The 18885-nt window shown below is 39.8% G+C and overlaps 1 non-coding gene across 1 annotated transcript; it reads left to right on the top strand.

Moving 5' to 3' along the window:
- The first annotated feature begins 5742 nt into the window (after nt 1-5742).
- On the top strand, nt 5743-5926 carry LOC112440015 (U2 spliceosomal RNA). The gene has a single exon (XR_003028224.1). It is a non-coding gene; the product is annotated as a U2 spliceosomal RNA (small nuclear RNA).
- The last annotated feature ends 12959 nt before the right edge of the window (nt 5927-18885 follow it).

Below are 18885 nucleotides of genomic sequence, written 5' to 3'. Positions count from 1 at the left end.
AGTGGCTTAACTAAAGTGAAGGTGGTAGAGTTAGAAACAGGTCGACAAGTTTGAGGTATATTTTGGAGTTCAGCACTAGTACATAGATGAGAAATGGAGCGTATAAAGAAAAGGAAGATATTAAGAGTGACTCATGGGTTTCCAGCTTGAACAGCTAGGTGGATGGTTTTGCCTTTAACAGAAATGGGACAGCCTATAGGGTAAACATATTGATATTTCCAGGACCTAGCCTACAAGCTTTGTGGTTATTTGATAAATGAATGAATGAAATGGTGAATGTAATCACCGTCATTGTGTTTAGGCAAAGAACAACTACCTTAATGTGTTTTTCTTTTATACGTTTTAATGATATCTTTAGCTACTTCTAGAAGTTTTTTTTTTTTTTAAGGCCAGAAAGTAAATATATTAGTAGTAGAATGAAGAACTGTGTTTGGATGACTTAAGGGACCTTTGGCTATAGTGAAATGTGGAGGACAGGAAAATTCCTTATGCTAGCAATAACACACGTTCTTGGTGCAATAACCATAGAGTGGACCTGCGTGTATCACAAGAAACGGGTTTCTCTTTTCTTGATCTCTTTCTCTGTTTAAATCAGATACTTTTACTTCAAAATTTAAAATTTCTTCTTACTGAAAGGCTTTAGTTTTGTAAACTATCCAAGATATTTTTTGCTTTGGAATGGTTTTTCTCAAATAATGCGGCATGGATTATTATTATCTGGGGGATAGAGCCCTGGAGTGAGAACTTGTTAAAAAGTGCACCCTCCTAGGTCCTAGCCCAAACTTAAGGAATCAGCAACTTTGGGTGTAGAAGCCAAATCAGCATTTTAACTATGCCTCCTAAATGATTCTTAAGCACACTAAAAGTTGAGAACCACTGCTATAGGAGTATAAAAATAGATACACGTTTAGAATAAAAACCTGAAACATAGTTTAATTTTATTTTATTTTTGTTTTTTTAAATATAAATTTATGACTCTCAAAACCAGCACTTCTGAAAGTATGGACAAGGGGATGCTTAGGGACCTCCCCCACCACGAGTTCTTTTCATAGAGTCCACAAGATCAAAACTGCTTTTGTAATAATACTGAAATGTTATTTGACTTTTTCTATTCATTCTCTCATGAATGTGCAGTGGAATTTTCCAGAGGCTAAATGACAAATGCTATCATAACAAACCAAATGCAGAAGTAGATAGGAGGATCCAGCTTTCTTCTATTAAGCATACATTGAAGAGATTCTCAGAAGTGTAAAAAAGCCATTTCACTCATTACCTTTTTTATTCTAGAAAATATAGCTATTTTTCATTAAAAGATGTTAACATTTAACGAATCTGTTATTATTTTAAAATAAGTAAATATTTTTAGAAATTACATAATTTTAGTTTCTATTACAGTGAATATCAATAGATATAATCCACAAAAACAAAAGCTCTTTGGGATGTTCCATAATTTTTAAGAGGGTAAAGTTGTCCTGAGTCCAAAAGTTTGAGAATTATTGTCCTAGATTTGTTTTTCTTCTCTAAAAGAATCGAATCCTAAGGGATTTTAGTGGGAACTCTTTTCTGGTTCCTGATCAGCTGCACATTCTGAATCCTTGTGGTTTATGACCAAACAACTGGTTGACCGAGTGAGCTAATATACTGTTGAGACTTTGGTGAAGCCCTTTATCTATTCTAGAGTAAACAGTGATGGTTTCCATGAAGATTAAGTAAAAAACTAGAAAAACAAGCTCTTTAGAATTTCATTCAAGTAGCCAAGTCTAGACAACACTAACAAAGGAGCAGATAGGGTATTATTAAAACAAAGATGTTTTAGGCACGTGTAATATGACACAGTAAAAACAGCATTGTCCTTGAAGTAAGCTTTCTTGAGTAAATCAACTTTCTCTGGGCCTCAGTTTTTTTCATATAGGGTTTATATTGGAATCTAACATTTATTCATTTATTCATACATACATATATTTATTTCTTTATTTTATTCAACAAATATTTATTAAACATATTCTTAGCTCCAGACACATTGTTAAGCACTGGAGAAATAGAGGTAAATGATCTAATATCTGACCCTGAGGTGTTCATAGTCTATAGGAAGCTAAATCTATTTAAAATTTATTTAAATTTACTCTAAAATAGGTCTGCAGATCTACAACATTTTCTCTATTTCCCCAGTTTGATATTTCTTCACAGCACTCATCATGACCTGACGTCTTATGTATGTATGTATTTCCTTTGGAGAGAGGTTTACTAATTGTCTCAGTAAACCATATATTCAAGGAGGACAGGGCTTTTTTCTTGCTAGTTTTTTCCTGGCACATGGTTGACACTTGGTAGGAATTTTTTGAGTAGATGAAAGAAAATACGGGGAAAAAGGAGGGCTAAATATATATACAGGGGAAAGAGAGAGGAAAAAAGGAAAGAAAAGGAAAAAGAGAAAGAAAATACTTAGGAAAGCAAATCAATATATTTATTGAGTAAAGAAGGATGAGTTGAAGTTAGGTGAGGTATTAGAGAGCTGGAAAGAAAGAGCATTCCATGCAGAAGGAGGTGCATGTACAAAGACTAAAAATGTGGAATAACATGGGACTGTAAGTTGTTCAATATAGAGAGTTGCAATGTGTGATCAATAGGGCAGGGAGAGAGAAGAGACGGGCAGCTATAATGTTCTGTGAATCTATGAAGGAAAGGATGTGAAGGTGTGAGTGGCTTTGTGCATGCCTCCACTTCATGGCTTGAGCAATGTGGACTTCTCTGTGGACTGGTCAGATAGATATATGGTTTTAGTGTGGGAAAGCTTTTAGTTATTATCCAACAGTATTGATGGTAGAATTATTGTGATTAAGGTTAATGTATACTGAGTTCCTGGTAAGTGAAAAGAATTAACATGTATTTTCTCATTTTCAAACAACCTAATGAGGTAGAGACTATTATTAATTTCTATTTCATAGATGAGGACCTTGGTGTTCAGAGGGATTATGGGACTTGCCCAAAGCCAGTGGCCAAGTGGTAGCCAGTCTCCAAGAAGGCCATCAATGATCTTTACCTCCTGATATTCCTGCGCATGTGCAGCATCCTCCCATAATGAAAGGAGAGCTGGTCTGCATGTGCATATGGTGGAAGGGATGGCGTGTGACTTCAGAGGTCAGATCACAAACAACATTTCAGCTTCAACCTTGACCTTTTGAATTGCTCACTCTGAGGGAATCTCAGGGGCTGGCCTAAGGTGGCTTCTCTTTTTCTAGGCAGGGTAATTTGTCTGGGGTCAGGAATTAAAGGTAGAGTAAGGAATGGAAAGCCACTCTTGGAGTATGTGATAAGAATCTTGGAGCAGAGGCAGTAGCAGTAGGCTTCTATTTTTCTAGAGAAGCAGCAGAATTCACTTCAGGGGCCCGACAGCCCTATATAAGCTTTGGGGAATGATGGAGAAGGAGCCGTGTTCACAGTGTGGCATAAAGTGAACTGAACGGAAAACCACTTGGAAAATGGGAGTTTCCTCCTAGGAACTTTAGGCTTTGGACTTCCAGAGTCGTACGAGATAAGACTGTTCATTATTTATTTATTATGTATTTGAGATGAGACTGTTAATTAATAGGACATTGGAGGATTTGGGAAGGACTGGGATTGCCTTTGCAAAGTCACCTAACGTGTGTCTGGCTTACAGCAAATATCTACATAGGCTTGTTGGATGTGAATCTGTTCATTTGGTCTATATCTGAGATATCAGTTCAAACAAAACCTTATCTGGGATATAAGTCAAAAAAACAGTCCTGTCAAACCAAATTGTTGAATTCTTTCTTTTTAAAATCTCTCAATTTTTCCACTAAATATTTAGTTGAACTAAAGAGTCAGAAGGAATAAACATGTGTAGACCATCTGGTTTGTGCGAAGCACTGTGCTAGGTACTTTTACTTGCACTATCACCTGCTCCTCCTTGCTGCAATCCTCTCCATATGGGTTTGCTTTGCTCATTTAGCCCAAACAGAAGCCCCACGTGGCTTCTGCCTAGTCTTCCTATGCTGGTCACAGTTGGGGAAGTTCTGCCACTGCGGAGGAGCCAACCAGCTGGCTCTGAGCCTGTATTTCATAGCCTCACTGTCACAAGGCTGCTAGGTAAGAATCACCTTTTTTCTGATCCGTAGTGATTTGCACTTCTCCTCAGTAACTATATTTATGCTTAAAACAATTCATGCCCTCCATTTAGCCTGTATCTTTCCTCTTATGGAGCTGTAGTGCACATTAATCTCACCTGACTTTACATCTCATTTAAGGGAGAGGCTGGGAGAAAGTTTTGTAGTTGAGAAACTGAAATAAAGAGGGACTAATACCAAATTATAATTATGTCTTACAGTTTTCAATTTTTAAAAATGTCCCAGACCAATGTTTCTTAAATCTGGGAGCTATATTAACCTTGTAAAGGGAAAAAAATTTCATGAAGTCTCAAAACTATGTCTACTTACTTCAGTGGGAAAAATACTACTTTATGGAACAAAAGTCTTATTCTACAAGCAAAGTTTTTCAAATATGAATTGTCACTGCAAATAATCTTTATAACAGGTGAAGTTATTTTTGTACTATCTTTAAAATGAAAAATTAACATTTAAAATTCCTCACAAAATTACCAAATCCCTGAGAATGCAGCCAAGCCTGCCCCACCTAGTTTGAGAAAATCTATACCAGCCACAAGTTTATTTCTATATTATATATCCCCAATTATATATTAGGTCTTTGGAGGCCCTGGCAGTGTAAGGCACCACACCTCTCTTTCTCTTTCTTTTTTGAGATGGAGTCTCACTCCATCACCCAGGCTGGAGTGCAGTGGCGTGATCTTGGCTCACTGCAACCTCAGCCTCCCAGGTTCAAGCGATCCTACTGCCTCAGCCTCTTGATTAGCTGGGACAACAGATGTGCACCACCACGCCCAGTTAATTTTTCAGGCTGGTCTCGAACTCCTGACCTCATGTGAGCTGCCCGCCTTGGCCTCCCAAAGTGCTGGGATTATAAGCATGAGCCACGGCACCCTGCACGCCTGTTTCCTTCTGTATGGATTTAAAGGGAAAAAAAAATCAAAGCATATTTCTTTTAATTTGTTCATGCAATATGTAGTTATCTGCATTCCATTTGTCTGGGTTTGCTGTGTGTGAAAAGCTGATGTCATTAGTACCGACAAGGTCTTCGACTTTGTTTTGCACATGCTTTAAGCCCCACTTGTATTCTCAAGTGTCAGGCTCTCTCTGGGGTGGGCTGATGACCATTCTTCCACCTGGAGATGCGCATTTCATCCAGCTACTGGCAGCTGCAAGGGTTTCAAGGCCTAGGAAAAGCTTAGTCCTCTGAGACTGCTGCTTGCCCAGAAATACAAGTCATACTTTTGTGATATCTGGTTGCTTGCCATATGGTGTCTCAAGGGGTCTGGGATCATTTACTGCAATAATTCAGTGGGATCATGTGACAGTGCTCAGGGTCTAAGACAGGCACACAAGAAACACACTACTACTGCATGGCCTTCTTTAGCTGCATGTGGAAATGTTGCAAACCATGGGAAGGCTTGGATTAACCCCATAAAGGGACAAAGCAAGGAAAGAACTGGCTGGGATTCCCAACAATCTTGGAGTTCAAAGGACCCATGGTAGGGCTGTTCTGGAGTGTTGGATGGGATGATAATTATTAATAGTTCCATTTGGTTCCTATAAAAACAATCACTTCAAAAACATTGATTATTAAAAGCCTCATAGAAAATTTATTTTTACCACTTCTTGGCCTGGGTAAGATCAAGTGTGGTATCTATTTATATCAGTTTAATATCTGATACATCCTCTATCGGAGGATAATATATTGAATGGATTTTTGGAGCTAGGAGATGGACTAGTAACTTGCCCCACTCCACCCATTGACCTGGTATTACAGTACCTCCAGGAATGGTGCATCCCCTTTGGGGTACAGAATGGTTTCAACAAAAAGTAGATCAAGGCTGGGTGTGGTGGTTATGTCTGTAATCCTAACACTTTTGGAAGCCAACGTGGGAGGATCGCTTGAGCTCAGGAGTTTGAGACCAGCCTGGGCAACATGGTGAAACCCCATCTCTACAAAAAAAAAAAAAAAAAAAAAAAAAAAAATTAGCTGGGTGGGGTGCAATATGTTTGTAGTCCCAGCTGCTCAGGAGGCAGAGCCACTTGAATCCAGGAGGTAGAGGTTGCAGTGAGCTGAGATTGCACCATTGCACTCCAGCTTGGGCAACAAGAAGGAAGCTCTATCTCAAAAAATAAAAAATAAAAATAATAAAGAATTTTTTTTAATTACTGGGAGGAACAGTGTCAAAGTTTTAATGTTGTCTTTCAGGGATAAGATGACAAATGGCTTTTCCTCCTGTCTCTCTCTATATTTCTATACTTTCCAAATGAGCTACAAGAATGTAAGTGTAGATACTCATACTCAGACTGACTGGCTCCACTATCTAATACCCAGGTGGCCCTGGACTAATTTCTAATCTCACTCTACTTCCATTTTTTTCTGTAAATGGGGATTCTATTAATAATGCCTGCTTTCATAAAGCTGTTGTGAGAATTAAATGAGGCAATACAAGTAAAGGTTTAAACAGAGCCTGGCATATAGTAACTACACCCACATTTTGGCTATTGTTACTATTACTGCTATACTTAATTGATTCTAAGACTCACATTTTTCTCTTTCATTTTTAATTGCTTTCTAATTGGAATATATCTCATAGCTGATGATATGACATGCTTAATGGACAACTCTTTTTATTGTCTTGGTGACTTTGGTGGTTTGATGCAGTCAGTCTGAACAGCTGTGCAGTTGGCTTTGCACTGTTGCAGTCTAGGTCAGAGGCTCTATCCCTTGGGCTATGTGGTATTTTGAACTTGCTGATTACTGCTGTTTATGAAGGCCTTATCCACAGGCCAATAGCTATCTTTTTGAAGGCAGACCCGACAAATGCGTGGGGCCCACAGTTGCCTTCAGAAGATAGCCATGAGGGGGCTGGTGAGCAAGCAGACACTGGCCTTCCTGTCCTCAACAAAGCTACTGTCCCCCAGTGGGGGCTTTGCTGAGCTGGCCGCTGCCTGTCCTTGGATTACACAGGCATAAATGCTCTGGCCTCTTGGGCTTCTGGACAGATTCTAGTGGGCCTCAAAGGGCTTAATACTGAAAAAGCTAAGGCAGTAGTCCATTTGTAAGGGGGTAGGGGAAAGTCTTTGGACATACTTTAAAAGCAGCACACTTTTGGTGCTTTTAAAATGCAGTGCAACTGAAGGGTATTTGCGTGTGTGGTGTGTGTGTGTCTGTGCATGCGTGTGTGTATGTTGCAGGAAGTTTCAGTTAAGAGTGCCAGACCCTGGGAGGGAGCACTAGATGAGCTGCTCCAATTTCATTCTGCATCCAGGACCAAAGAGTGAGCTGTGAAGGAGCTAACCTTAAATTCATAGGATTTGTACACAGATTCAAGGATCACTCCTCATTGTGTGATCTCAAGATGTCCCAGATTAGAATGCAGAGTTCTTAGGACTACTGACCTGGCAGTAAGAGGTAGTAGAAACAGCCTCTATGAGCAAAGACAGAAAAAGCCAGATCAGAAAAGAATATGAGTGCTGTGTAACTTGGCGGTGCCTACATTCAGTTCAATATTGGGGTGCTAGTGAAGGAAGATGTGTGCTCCAATGGAAAACTATGAAACTATGTCACATCTAGACTAGCACAATACACCCTTCATGGTTATCTAATTTCTATTCTATGGGAGCTATTTTCTAACTCTGTAAGTAGGAAAATAACTGATACCAATCAAAATAATTACTTTCTTTGTATTTTGAAATTTTTTTGAAGTGAAATTTTTTCTGGTGGAGGAACAATACTCCCTCATCCTCTCACCACCCCATGCCCATGCAGAAGCCAGTTTTGCATCCAAATGAGCATTCACATCAACATTTCTTAGTCCATAAAAATTTGTACTTCTATGACTTCTCCTTTGAACCAGTTGCCTGGTTTCTCCACGTAATTAATGGGTTACATAACATCTTTAACATGTTCTCATTTTCTATCTATATGAGAGTCATGATTTTGCTTCTTTTTAAAATATCTTTGAACACTAGAAACATGGGATTCAAAGGACAAAGAACAATTTAGGAAGTTTTGAATATACTGGATGGGAAAGAAAGGCACCTCAAATAAGACTGGGAATGCCCCTAGGTCAGCTCTCTGGACTTTGCTCAAAGCAGCAGTATCTTAAATGCTCTTTTCTGAGAGGTGACAATATGTGTAGGAGTATTTCTCTCCCCATCTGGAAAATTCATGGTTCCAAAAATAAACTCTTGCCAAGAGCCATTTCCTAGTTATTGTTAAGCTCCCAGATCATGGCCTGTGGACAAGTGGCATAAACTCTGGCATACTGGTGCAGCTCAAACCAAGAAAGTATCTTCTTCCACTCAATGCTGCCAAATCTCTGCTGCGGTCTTTGCCAACTCTCTTTGGTTTAGACTAAGTACTGAGTTGGGAGAATATAATTTTGTTCTGGGATAACTGCCCTAGGGACTGGGGATGGAGCAATTTTCTAAATTTGGTAAATGTGGGACCAGTGCTATTAAGTACTACTAATTAACTCTGAACTTTTTCCAAGGGTGGTACATGAAAGATTTAGCGTGAAGTAATACTACATCTTGAGAACTACACTAATTCTGGTATGGAACAGCTTAAGCTGGAACTGCTGAAAGAATCACATTATCCAAGATGGAGAATCTCTATCTGAAAACTGAACAAGATAAGAGATTGAGAGGGGTAAATTTTGAATTGGTATGTCTTTGGACATTAACACTGAATGGCAAGGGAAACTGATTCTGGACTTTTAATTCCATTGCACAATAATGTTTTTAGAGTCATCTTGTAAGCAGGCTTAGTTGCTCTTGTGAACTCTTTATTTTTCTTGAGATAGAGTATTGCTCTGTTGCCAGGCTGGGGTGCAGTGGTGTGATCACTGCTCGCTGTGATTTCAAACTTCTGGGCTCAAGCTCAAGCAGTCCTACAGGTATGCACTACCACACCTGGTAATTTTTTTCCAGAAAAAAATTAACAGGTTTATTTATAATTATTACAAAGCAGAACTGCTGAAACTTGTTCACTGAAACATTTTGACTTGCATTAACGCTTTACGTCCCTGCATTTACATTAAAAATTCACAAGAACTACCAATAACAGCAAGAAGATAATTTTTTTTTTTTGAGAATGAAATGTTTCCCATCATAGTGGATTCTTAAGCACATTCTCCACGTATGCAACGTGCTAGCTGGATGTCTTTTGGCATAATTGTTACACGTTTGGCATGGATAGCACACAGGTTGGTGTCTTCAAAAAGGCCAACCAGATAGGCCTCACTTGCCTCCTGCGAAGCACCAATAGCTGCGCTCTGGAGCCCAGATCTGTTTTAAAGTCCTGAGCAATTTCTCCACCAGATACTGAAAGGGAAGTTTGCGAATCGGAAGTTCAGTGGACTTCTGATAATGTTTAATTTCTCGGAGTGCCACAGAACCGGCCTGTAACAATGAGGCTTCTTCACCCTTCCAGTAGAGGGCGCACTCTTGCAGGCAGCTTTTGTAGCCACTTGCTTTCTGGGTGCTTCACCACCGGTGGATTTGCAGGCAGTCTGCTTTGTAAGAGCCATGGTATAGAGACCTCCTTACTTACCCCCCTTCTCCTTAGGCTGGAGCTCAGCAAGTGAGAGGTGGTGCTGGCGTTGGAGAGCAACGGCCCACACCTGGTAATTTTTAAAAATTGTTTGTAGAGATGGGGTCCTGCTGTATTTCCCAGTCTGGTCTCCGACTCCTGGCCTCAAACAATTCTTGTGAACTCATAATGGAAGAGAGTTTATATTCATATTTCTATGCTTGCTGACCATTTTTTGTTGGACTGTCTTAATATTGAACCTCTAATAGACTATGCTGGTGCAAGAGGCTGCTCAGGACTTGTGATGAAAAACAGAATAGGCAGTCAACTTTTGGAATTGGGTAGAAAGTGGCTTTGGACTTAATTTACCTACTATACTGTTCCAATGCATTTAAGACTCTTCTGGGGGCAAAATCAAAACTGCTCTCTGGTGGTTCCAGGATGATATTCAAAGGGGAAGTTGTTGGTATTGCAGAAGAACCCATGAGGTGGGAGCATGGACCTATACTAAGAGCCTGCTGATATTTTCCCCCAAAGGAGCAGCTGCACCCAAGGGTTAATGGTTAATAAAAAACACAACTAGACAACATGTTTAGGAAACTCTCCTGACGTTTCTTTCCATGTGAAGGACATTGATTATATAACACTCTCTTCACTCCTTTACTTATAAACCCATGAGTTTGGAGGAGAAAAATGGGCATACAAAGTGTAAACTCTTCACTTTTCTTCCCTTCTGGCAGTGAGCTGCCCTACAAAGGATATGTGTCTTCCTCCTCTACATTGAGATGGTGGCCTTGACTAGCACTGCTGGGAGTGGAATCTCTAATTCTGGTTCCAATATCAGGCAGCTTGCTTGTCTGCAGATATAAGCTTCCTTCTCCAGTATCAGTTTTATCAACAATAAAGGTAATATTTCAATTTTACATCTGTTTCTTTTCTTTTCCTTTTCTTTTCTTTTTTTCTCTTGCTCTGTCACCCAGGCTGGAGTGCAGCAGTGTGATCACGGCTCACTGTAGCCTTTACTTCCTGGGCCCAAACAATCCTTCCACCTTAGCCTCCCAGGTAACTGGGAGCACAGGCATGCTTCACTACCCCAACTAATTTTTAAATTTTTTGTAGAGAAGAACCAACCCATGCTGGTTCCGAACTCCTGGGCTTAAGCCATCTTGCCATCTTTCTACCTTGGCCTCTCAAAGGTTTGGGATTATAGGCGTGAACCACCTTGCCCAGCCTTGTTCTTTTGATGTTACTTTAAAACTCAACAAGAAGAGAGGTGTCATTTTGGGGCTTCTCTCATGTATCAACACTGTGCATTACTATTTTTCACAGTAAAATAAATGTATGTTATTTTAAATTATCAGCTGAGTGTGGTGGCTCATGCCTGTAATCCCAGCTCTTTGGGAGGCAGAGGCAGGAGGATCACATGAGGCTAGGAGTTCAAGACCAGCCTAGTCAACATAGCCAAGCCCTGTATCTATCAAAAAACCTTTAAAAAAAAAATTAGCACATACTGGTAGTCCCAGCTACTTGGGAGGCTGAGATTGCAGGATCATTTGAACTCAGCAGTTCAAGGCTGCAGTGAGCTAAAATGGTGCCACTCCATTTCAGCATGGGTAACAGAGAGAAATCCTGTCTCTTAAAAAAATAAATAAAAATAAGCTAAATGACCTCTTAATAATTCAATATAAATTAATCGCATTCCATGTCAATTTTATATGCCTTAAATTAATCCCAGAACCAGTGTGTATATGTACACACACAAAATAGTTTTCAGTATTTGAATGAGAGCTAATTTACATAGGGAGATATTTTAATAATTTATTCAAGAGAGGTAACAGTTTGTGAAAAAAATAAACCTTGTATAAGGTCCCCAGGAGAGGAATTTAAGCTAAATTGATCTAAATTATAATAATTCTATTAGAGTCTCTGTCTCCCAAGACATCATTCACCAAATAACTTCCCCCATAGCAGGATATAAAAAATTTCAAATACATATGCACAGTCACACAATCGAAACACTAACAAGTTTCTCAGATTTTTGTTTCTTTCAGCTATTTGATCTACCTTTATTCTCCCACATTCCCGAAGGGAACATATATTCTATATATCTGTATAGCTATAAATCTATGTGTGTATGTGTATATGTATATGTATAGATATAAATGTATGCATATTAATATATATTTATATTTACAATACATATATAACATATATTTATATATTCCCTCTTGTCTTCACAATTAATACTTGGATATTACCTTTACATTGGTAGTTATAGATATATTCTTTTTATAATCAGAAAAAAATTTGTGTGTAAAATCTTCAAGTGTTATCCATGTAGATAATAAGGGAAGTAGAATTGCTCAACAATGCACAGCAAAAATCTTAGCTATCCAGATCTTCAAATAAGTCTCAGATCTGGGATCTCAGGCCCCATCAGCCTGGGGCCACCATGAAAGTAGTACAGGATTTACTGGCTGTCATCTGTCTTCTCTATTGTGAGATTTTGAGACCTTTCCAAGTCCCTGGGCTGTCTCATGTGTGGCTCACACACAGTATTTTCATCTATTATCAAATGTACATATGTTGGGGGCTACCCTCTCCAAGCCTCTTGCACAGATTGCAGATGGAGGTGGTGTAGAAGAGTACAGGAGGAGAGGGAGGAAATGGGCCAGGTAGCAGTAAGAACCATAATTTCTCAGAAATGCCCTTCTCTCATTCAGTGGCTACTCTCCTATCACCTTGTATTAGTCTGTTCTCATGCTGCTATAAAGAACCGACGAAGCATGGGTAATTTATAAAGAACAGAGGTTTAATTGACTTAAAGTTCCACATGGCTGGGGAGGCCTCAGGAAACTTACAATCATGAGGGAAGGGGAAGCAAACACGTCCTTCACTTGGTGGCAGGAGAGAGAAGTGCTGAGCAAAGTGGGAAAGCCCCTCATAAACCCGTCAGATATCTGGGAACTCACTCACTGTCAAGAGAACAGCATGGGGGAACTGCCCCCATGATCTAATCACCTCACACGAGGTATCTTCCCCAACATATGAGGATTACAATTCAGATTACAACTCAACATGAGGTTTGGGTGGGGACACAGAGCTAGACCATATCACACCTTCTCTTGTAAGTCTTTCCTTTTCTTTAGAGGAGGTCCTTCTCAAGGAGCCCTGAAGTCCCTCTCCATGGACTTTCTTCTTGTGATTACATAGCTGTGAATCCTAGGCCAGGCCTAGCTTGGGTTCAAGCTAAGCCCACCATTGTGTTTTCTGATTGGCTGAGTTTCAAATACTGAGACATTTATCCTTTGAAAAACAAAACAAAATTTTAAAAAACAGTTTGGATAGAAATGGAGTTCACTCTTCATTAGGGCTTTAAATGATACCTGAACGTGAATCAAACTTTCTCTAATGATCCAGGGTCAACCTTATGAACATGATAGTTGGCACTGTTCTATGACACAGCTATTTCCTGCTATTGAGCTTTGTAACTGTTTGCTACAACTCCTAAAATGCTTTACTTTTGGGGATCCTCTGTCTTCTATTCACGGTTATAGTGTCTTGTTATAGTCAATGTCCTTGTGAATTAAGAACTAGAAAAGCAATATTGATAAATTTGGTGTAAATTAGAGTAAGTTGGCTCTTCTGAGAGTTACTGGAGTTTTCCCATGAATATAACGTATACCCTCAAGAGAATTTGGGAATCTTTATTTTGGCTGCTCTGATGCCTTTGTGATTTGGCTTCTAGGTCACAGCTGATTTCCTGTCTATGACTCTGCATCCTGATTATTCCAAGGCAGTCATAATGTCCTGGAGTAATATAGTGATAGTTTCTGCTTTCATTCTCAAAGGTGTTGCAAACTGGATAATAGATTAACTGGTCACTTTACAGATGAGTGATAGTATCAGCAGGTTTAAAAACTGTAATAGTTTCTTCTCTAAGTGATCTATATATCAGGATTGTACTCAGGTTCACCAAAAATGAAAAAGAAAACATGAAAATGTACGGTAGAGCTTTATTCTAAAGATTTCCAGATTTGCTTGCCTAATAGAACTCTGAGATGGAAGGAGGAAATCTAATATTAAGTACCTACTGTTTACCTTGACCTATGCCAAACACATTCGCATCTATCAAATTTATTTAACCCTCAAAATAGATATAATTCTCTTCTATGTAAAAGGGAGTCAAGTCACCAAGAATTAGCTTACGAACCTCGAGGTTGACATAAGGAGAAAAGAGAGATGCCTTTAAACCACAGATAGACTTATTTCAAATTCTTTTATTCCATTCCTAACTACAATGTTTATTATTATCACACAATATGCTGGAGAACCTCTTCTTGGTAACATTATAACATTGTCTTTACAGTTGGTTAAAAGGAAGAGGTAGGATAGGAAAAAGAACTTAATTTAATTTGGAAGTGTTTGGAAAGCCTTGGTTTGGAGAAGTTGCTGAATATAATGTCATAGCTTTAGTTTAATTGTAAAGGGTACCTGGCTGATTACTGCTTTAGTTTCTGAGGTCTGTGGCTTTGAACATTTATAAGCATGAAATGAGTCAAAGGAATGGAAGATCATGGGGGAAAATGTAACTTTAACCATTCTGGGTATATCTGGGAATGCAGCCCTTCATTTTAAAAAGTGAAGGCTTACAGCACAAAATAGTAGGATTCTGAGAAATGTGTCACACCCACCCCATCCATAATCATTTAAAAAAACTGTCTATATATTAGGGCCCAAGTCTGCCATTTTGATTTATGTATATTCTTTTTTTCTTATGTTTTTAATTTTTCTTTTCTTTCCCTGATTTCCTGTAGGTTACAAGAACATTTTTTGAAAGTCCATATTTATTTATCTGGGATTTTTGAGTCTATTTCTCTTTATAGTCTTTTTTAAAGGTTGTTCAAGTTATTATATTATACCTACATAAATTAACACAGTGTATTGGTGTTAAGATTAACCAGCTCAAGTGAAGTATAGAACACTTAACCCCACTTAAGTCTCCTTTACCCACTTCCATTTATAATATAATTGTCTTAAATACTTCCTTTATGTACATTGAGAAACATATTGTTAAATTAAGGTTGGCCTATAGCTGTCTCCTTATGTTTTAAGTACTGCCTAAAGCCTTCTTAGTGTATAATAGACTGTAACCCAACTTGATGTGTAAATAGACTGTAAACTACTTTAACAAATAGCTGAGGCTCAGCCAATCACAGCAGCTTAACTTCAGCCAATCATAGAAAGCCAGCTGTTCAAACCAGTTTCAAATAAGGTAAATGCCCACCTTTAACCAATCCAGCTGTTTCTGTACTTCACTTCTGTTTTCCGTATATCATTTTTTTTTCCTATTTATAAATGTTATCTCACTGTGTGGCAACCCTGGAGTCTCTCTGAACAGTTTTTGTCTTTGATTTTTAGAAGTTTGATTATGATGTGTCTTGGTGGGCTTTCATTTTTGTTTATCCTATTTTGAATCTTGCAGTTTGTTGACTTTGTAGGTTTATACTTCTTGCCAAATTGGGATATTTTGCAGCTATTATTTTTTGAGTGCTTTTTTATTCTCATGATTTCTCCTCTCCTTCTAGTACTCCAATGACATGGAGTTAGATCTTTTGGTATGGGTCCATTGGAACTTTAGGCTCTGTTGATTTTTGTTCAGCCTATATTCTATCTGTAGTTCACATTAGATAATTTCTGTTGCTCTATCTTCAAGTTCATAGATTCTTTCCTCTTTCTTCTTCATCGTGCCGTTGATCCCATCCATTAAAATTTTAATTTATATTGTTGCATTTTTCAGTTTTAAAATTTCCATTTGGTTCTTTTTTTGCTGAGATTTTCTATTTTTTTCATTTTTTTCAAGTGTACTTGTAAATTTTACTGAAGCCGTTTTATACTAGCTGTTTTAAAACTCTTGTCAAATGATTCAAACAATATTCATGTCGTCTTTTTGTTGGCATCTGCTAGGGTTTGAATTTGTCCCCTAAAGTTCATGTGTTGGGAACTAGATTCCTCAATGTGGCAGTGTTGTGAAGTTATGTGGTTTGGTTCTGTGTCCCTACCCAAATCTCATCTTGAATTGTAATTCCCACGTGTTGAGGGAGGGACCTGATGGAGGTCATTGAATCATGGGGGCAGTTTTTCCCATGCTGTTCTCATGATAGTGAGTGACTTCTCACAAGACCTGATGGTTTAAAAGTGTGTGGTGGTTCCTCTCTGTCTCTCTTTTGCTGCATGTAAGATGTGCCTAGCTTTCCCTTTGCCTTCTGCCATGATTGTAAGTTTCCTGAGTCCTCTCCAGCCAAGCAGAACTGTGAGTCAATTAAAACTCTTTTCTTTATAAATTAACCAGTGTCAGGCAGTTTTTTTTTTTTTTTTGAGATAGAGTCTCACTGTGTCACCCAGGCTGGAGTGCAGTGGCATGATCTCAGCTCACTGCAACCTCTGCCTCCTAGCTACAAGTGATCCTCCCACCTCAGCCTCCCAAGTAGCTGGGACTACAGGCATGTGCCACCATGCCCAGCTAATTTTTTGTATTTTTAGTAGAGATGGGGTTTCACTATGTTGGCTAGGCTGGTCTTGAACTCCTGACCTCAAGTGATCTGCCCACCTCAGCCTCCCAAAGTGCTGAGATTACAGGCATGAACCACCATCCCCAGCCGCAGGTAGTTCTTTATAGCAGTGTAAAAATAGACTAATACAGAAAATTGGTATTTGGAGTGGGGTACTGCTATAAAGAGAACTGAAAATGTGGAAATGACTTGGGAATTTGCAACTGGGTAATGGGCAGAGGTTGGAATAGTTTGGAGGGCTCAGAAGAAGACAGAAGGATGTAGGAAAGTTTGGAACTTTGTAGAGACTTGTTGAATGGTTTTGACCAAAATGGTTTTAGTGATATGGGCAATGAAATCCAGGCTGAGGTGGTCTTAGATGGAGTTGAGGAACTTATGGGGAACTGGAGTAAAGGTTACTCTTGCTGTGCTTTAGCAAAGAGACTGGCAACATTTTGCCCCTGCCCTAGAGATCTGTGAAACTTTGAACTTGAGAGAGATGATTTAGGGTATGTGACAGAAGAAGTTTTTCAGCAGCAAAGCATTCAAGATGTGATCTGGCTGTTTCTAAAAGCATATAGTCATATGCATTCACAAGGAGATAATCAGAAATTGAAACTTATGTTTAAAAGGGAAGCAGAGCACAAAAGTTTGGGAAATTTGCAGCCTGATCATGTGGTAGAACAGAAAAACCCATTTTCTGGGGAGAAGAGTAAACTTTTGGCTGCAGAAATTTGTGTAACTAAAATGAAACTGAATGTTAATAGCCAAGATAATGGGGAAAATTCTCCAGGCCATTTCGGAGATCTTCACAGCAACCCCTTCTATCAAAGACCTGGAGGCCTAGGAGAGAAAAATGGTTTTTTGGGCCATGCTCAGGGTCCTGCTGCTCTGTGCAGCCCTGGGACATGGTGCCCTGTGTCCCAGCCACTCCAGCTCCAGCCATGGCTAAAAGGGGCCAAGATACAGCTTGGGCCATGACTGTAGAGGGTGCAAGCCCCAACCCTTGGTGACTTCCATGTGGTGTTGTACCTGAGGGTGCACAGAAGCCCAGAGTTGAGGTTTGGAAACCTCTACCTAGATTTCAGAGGATGTATGGAGATGCCTGGATGTCCAGGCAGAAGTCTGCTGCAGAAGTTGAGCTCTCATGGAGAACCTCTACTAAGGCAATGCTGAGGGGAAATGTTGGGTTGGAGCCCCCATATAGAGTCCACACTGGGGCACTGACTAGTGGTGCTGTGAAAAAAGGGTCACCATCCTCCAACCCCAGAATGGTAGATCCATTGATAGCTTGCACCGTGTACCTGGAAAAGCTTCAGGCACTCAACACCAGCCTGTGAAAACAGCTGTGGGGGCTTTACCCTGCAGAGCCACAGGGGTGGAGCTGCCTAAGGCATTGGGAGCTCACCCCTTGCATAAGCATGCCCTGGATGTGAGGCATGGAGTCACAGGAGATTATTTCAGACCTTTAAGATTTAATGGCTGTCCTGATGGGTTTCAGATTTGCATGAGGACTGTAGTCCCTTCGTGTTGGCAAATTTCTCCCATTTGGAATGGGAACATTTACCCAATGCCTGTATCTCCATTGTGTCTTAGAAGTAACTAACTTGCTTTTGATTTTACAGGCTCCTAGGTGGAAGGGTCTTGCCTTATCTCAGATGAGACTTTGGACTTTTGGGTTAATCCTGGAATGAATTAAGACTTTGAGGGACTGTTGGGAAGGCATGATTGTGTTTTGAAATGTGAGAAGGACATGAAATTTTGGAGGAGGCAGGGGCAGAATGATATGGTTTGGCTCTGTGTCTCCACCCAAATCTCATCTTGAATTGTAATGCCCAGGGAGGGCCCTGGTGGGAGGTGACTGGATCATGGGGGTGGGTTTCCCCATGTTGTTCTTGTGATAGTGAAGGATTTCTCTTAAGATCTGATCATTTAAAAGTATGTAGCAGTTCCTCTCTCTTTCTCTCTCTCTCCTGATGCCATGTAAGACATGCCTTGTTTCCCTTTTGCCTTCTGCCATGATTGTAAGTTTCCTGAGGCCTCTCCAGCCATATGGAACTGTGAGTCAATTAAACCTCTTTTTTAAAATAAATTTCCCAATCTCAGACAGTTCTTCATAGCAGTGTGAAAATAGACTAACATAGGTGGTAATCTTTTTTTTTTTTTTTGAGATAGAGTCTCACTCTGTTGCCCAGGCTGGAGTGCAGTAGTGCGATCTTGGCTCACTGCAAGCTCTATCTTCTGGGTTCACGCCATTCTCCTGCCTCAGCCTCCCAAGTAGCTGGGACTACAGGTGCCCACCACCATGCCTTGCTAATTTTTTTGTATTTTTAGTAGAGACAGGGTTTCATCTGTGTTAGCCAAGATGGTCTCGATCTCCTGACCTTGTGATCCACCCGCCTCAGCCTCCCAAAATGCTGGGATTACAGGCGCAAGCCACCGCACCTGGCCCAGGAGGTGAAATCTTTTAAGAAGTGATTAGGCCATGAGGGCTCTGCCCTCATGAATGGATTAATGCTGTCATCACCGGACTGGGTTCATTATTATGGGAGTGGGTTTGTTTTTTTAATTAAACAAGTTCAGCCCTCTCTTTCTGCCCCTCTCCTTTCTTACTCTCCCTCTCTTATTCTCTCTTTGCTCTTCCACCATGGGATGACATAGCAAGAAAGCC

Source organism: Pan paniscus, chromosome 4 (assembly GCF_029289425.2).
Source record: "Pan paniscus chromosome 4, NHGRI_mPanPan1-v2.0_pri, whole genome shotgun sequence".
NCBI lineage: Eukaryota > Metazoa > Chordata > Mammalia > Primates > Hominidae > Pan > Pan paniscus.
The sequence above is the reverse complement of the archived record's forward strand: the minus strand, read 5'-3'. Positions and strand labels throughout refer to the sequence as shown.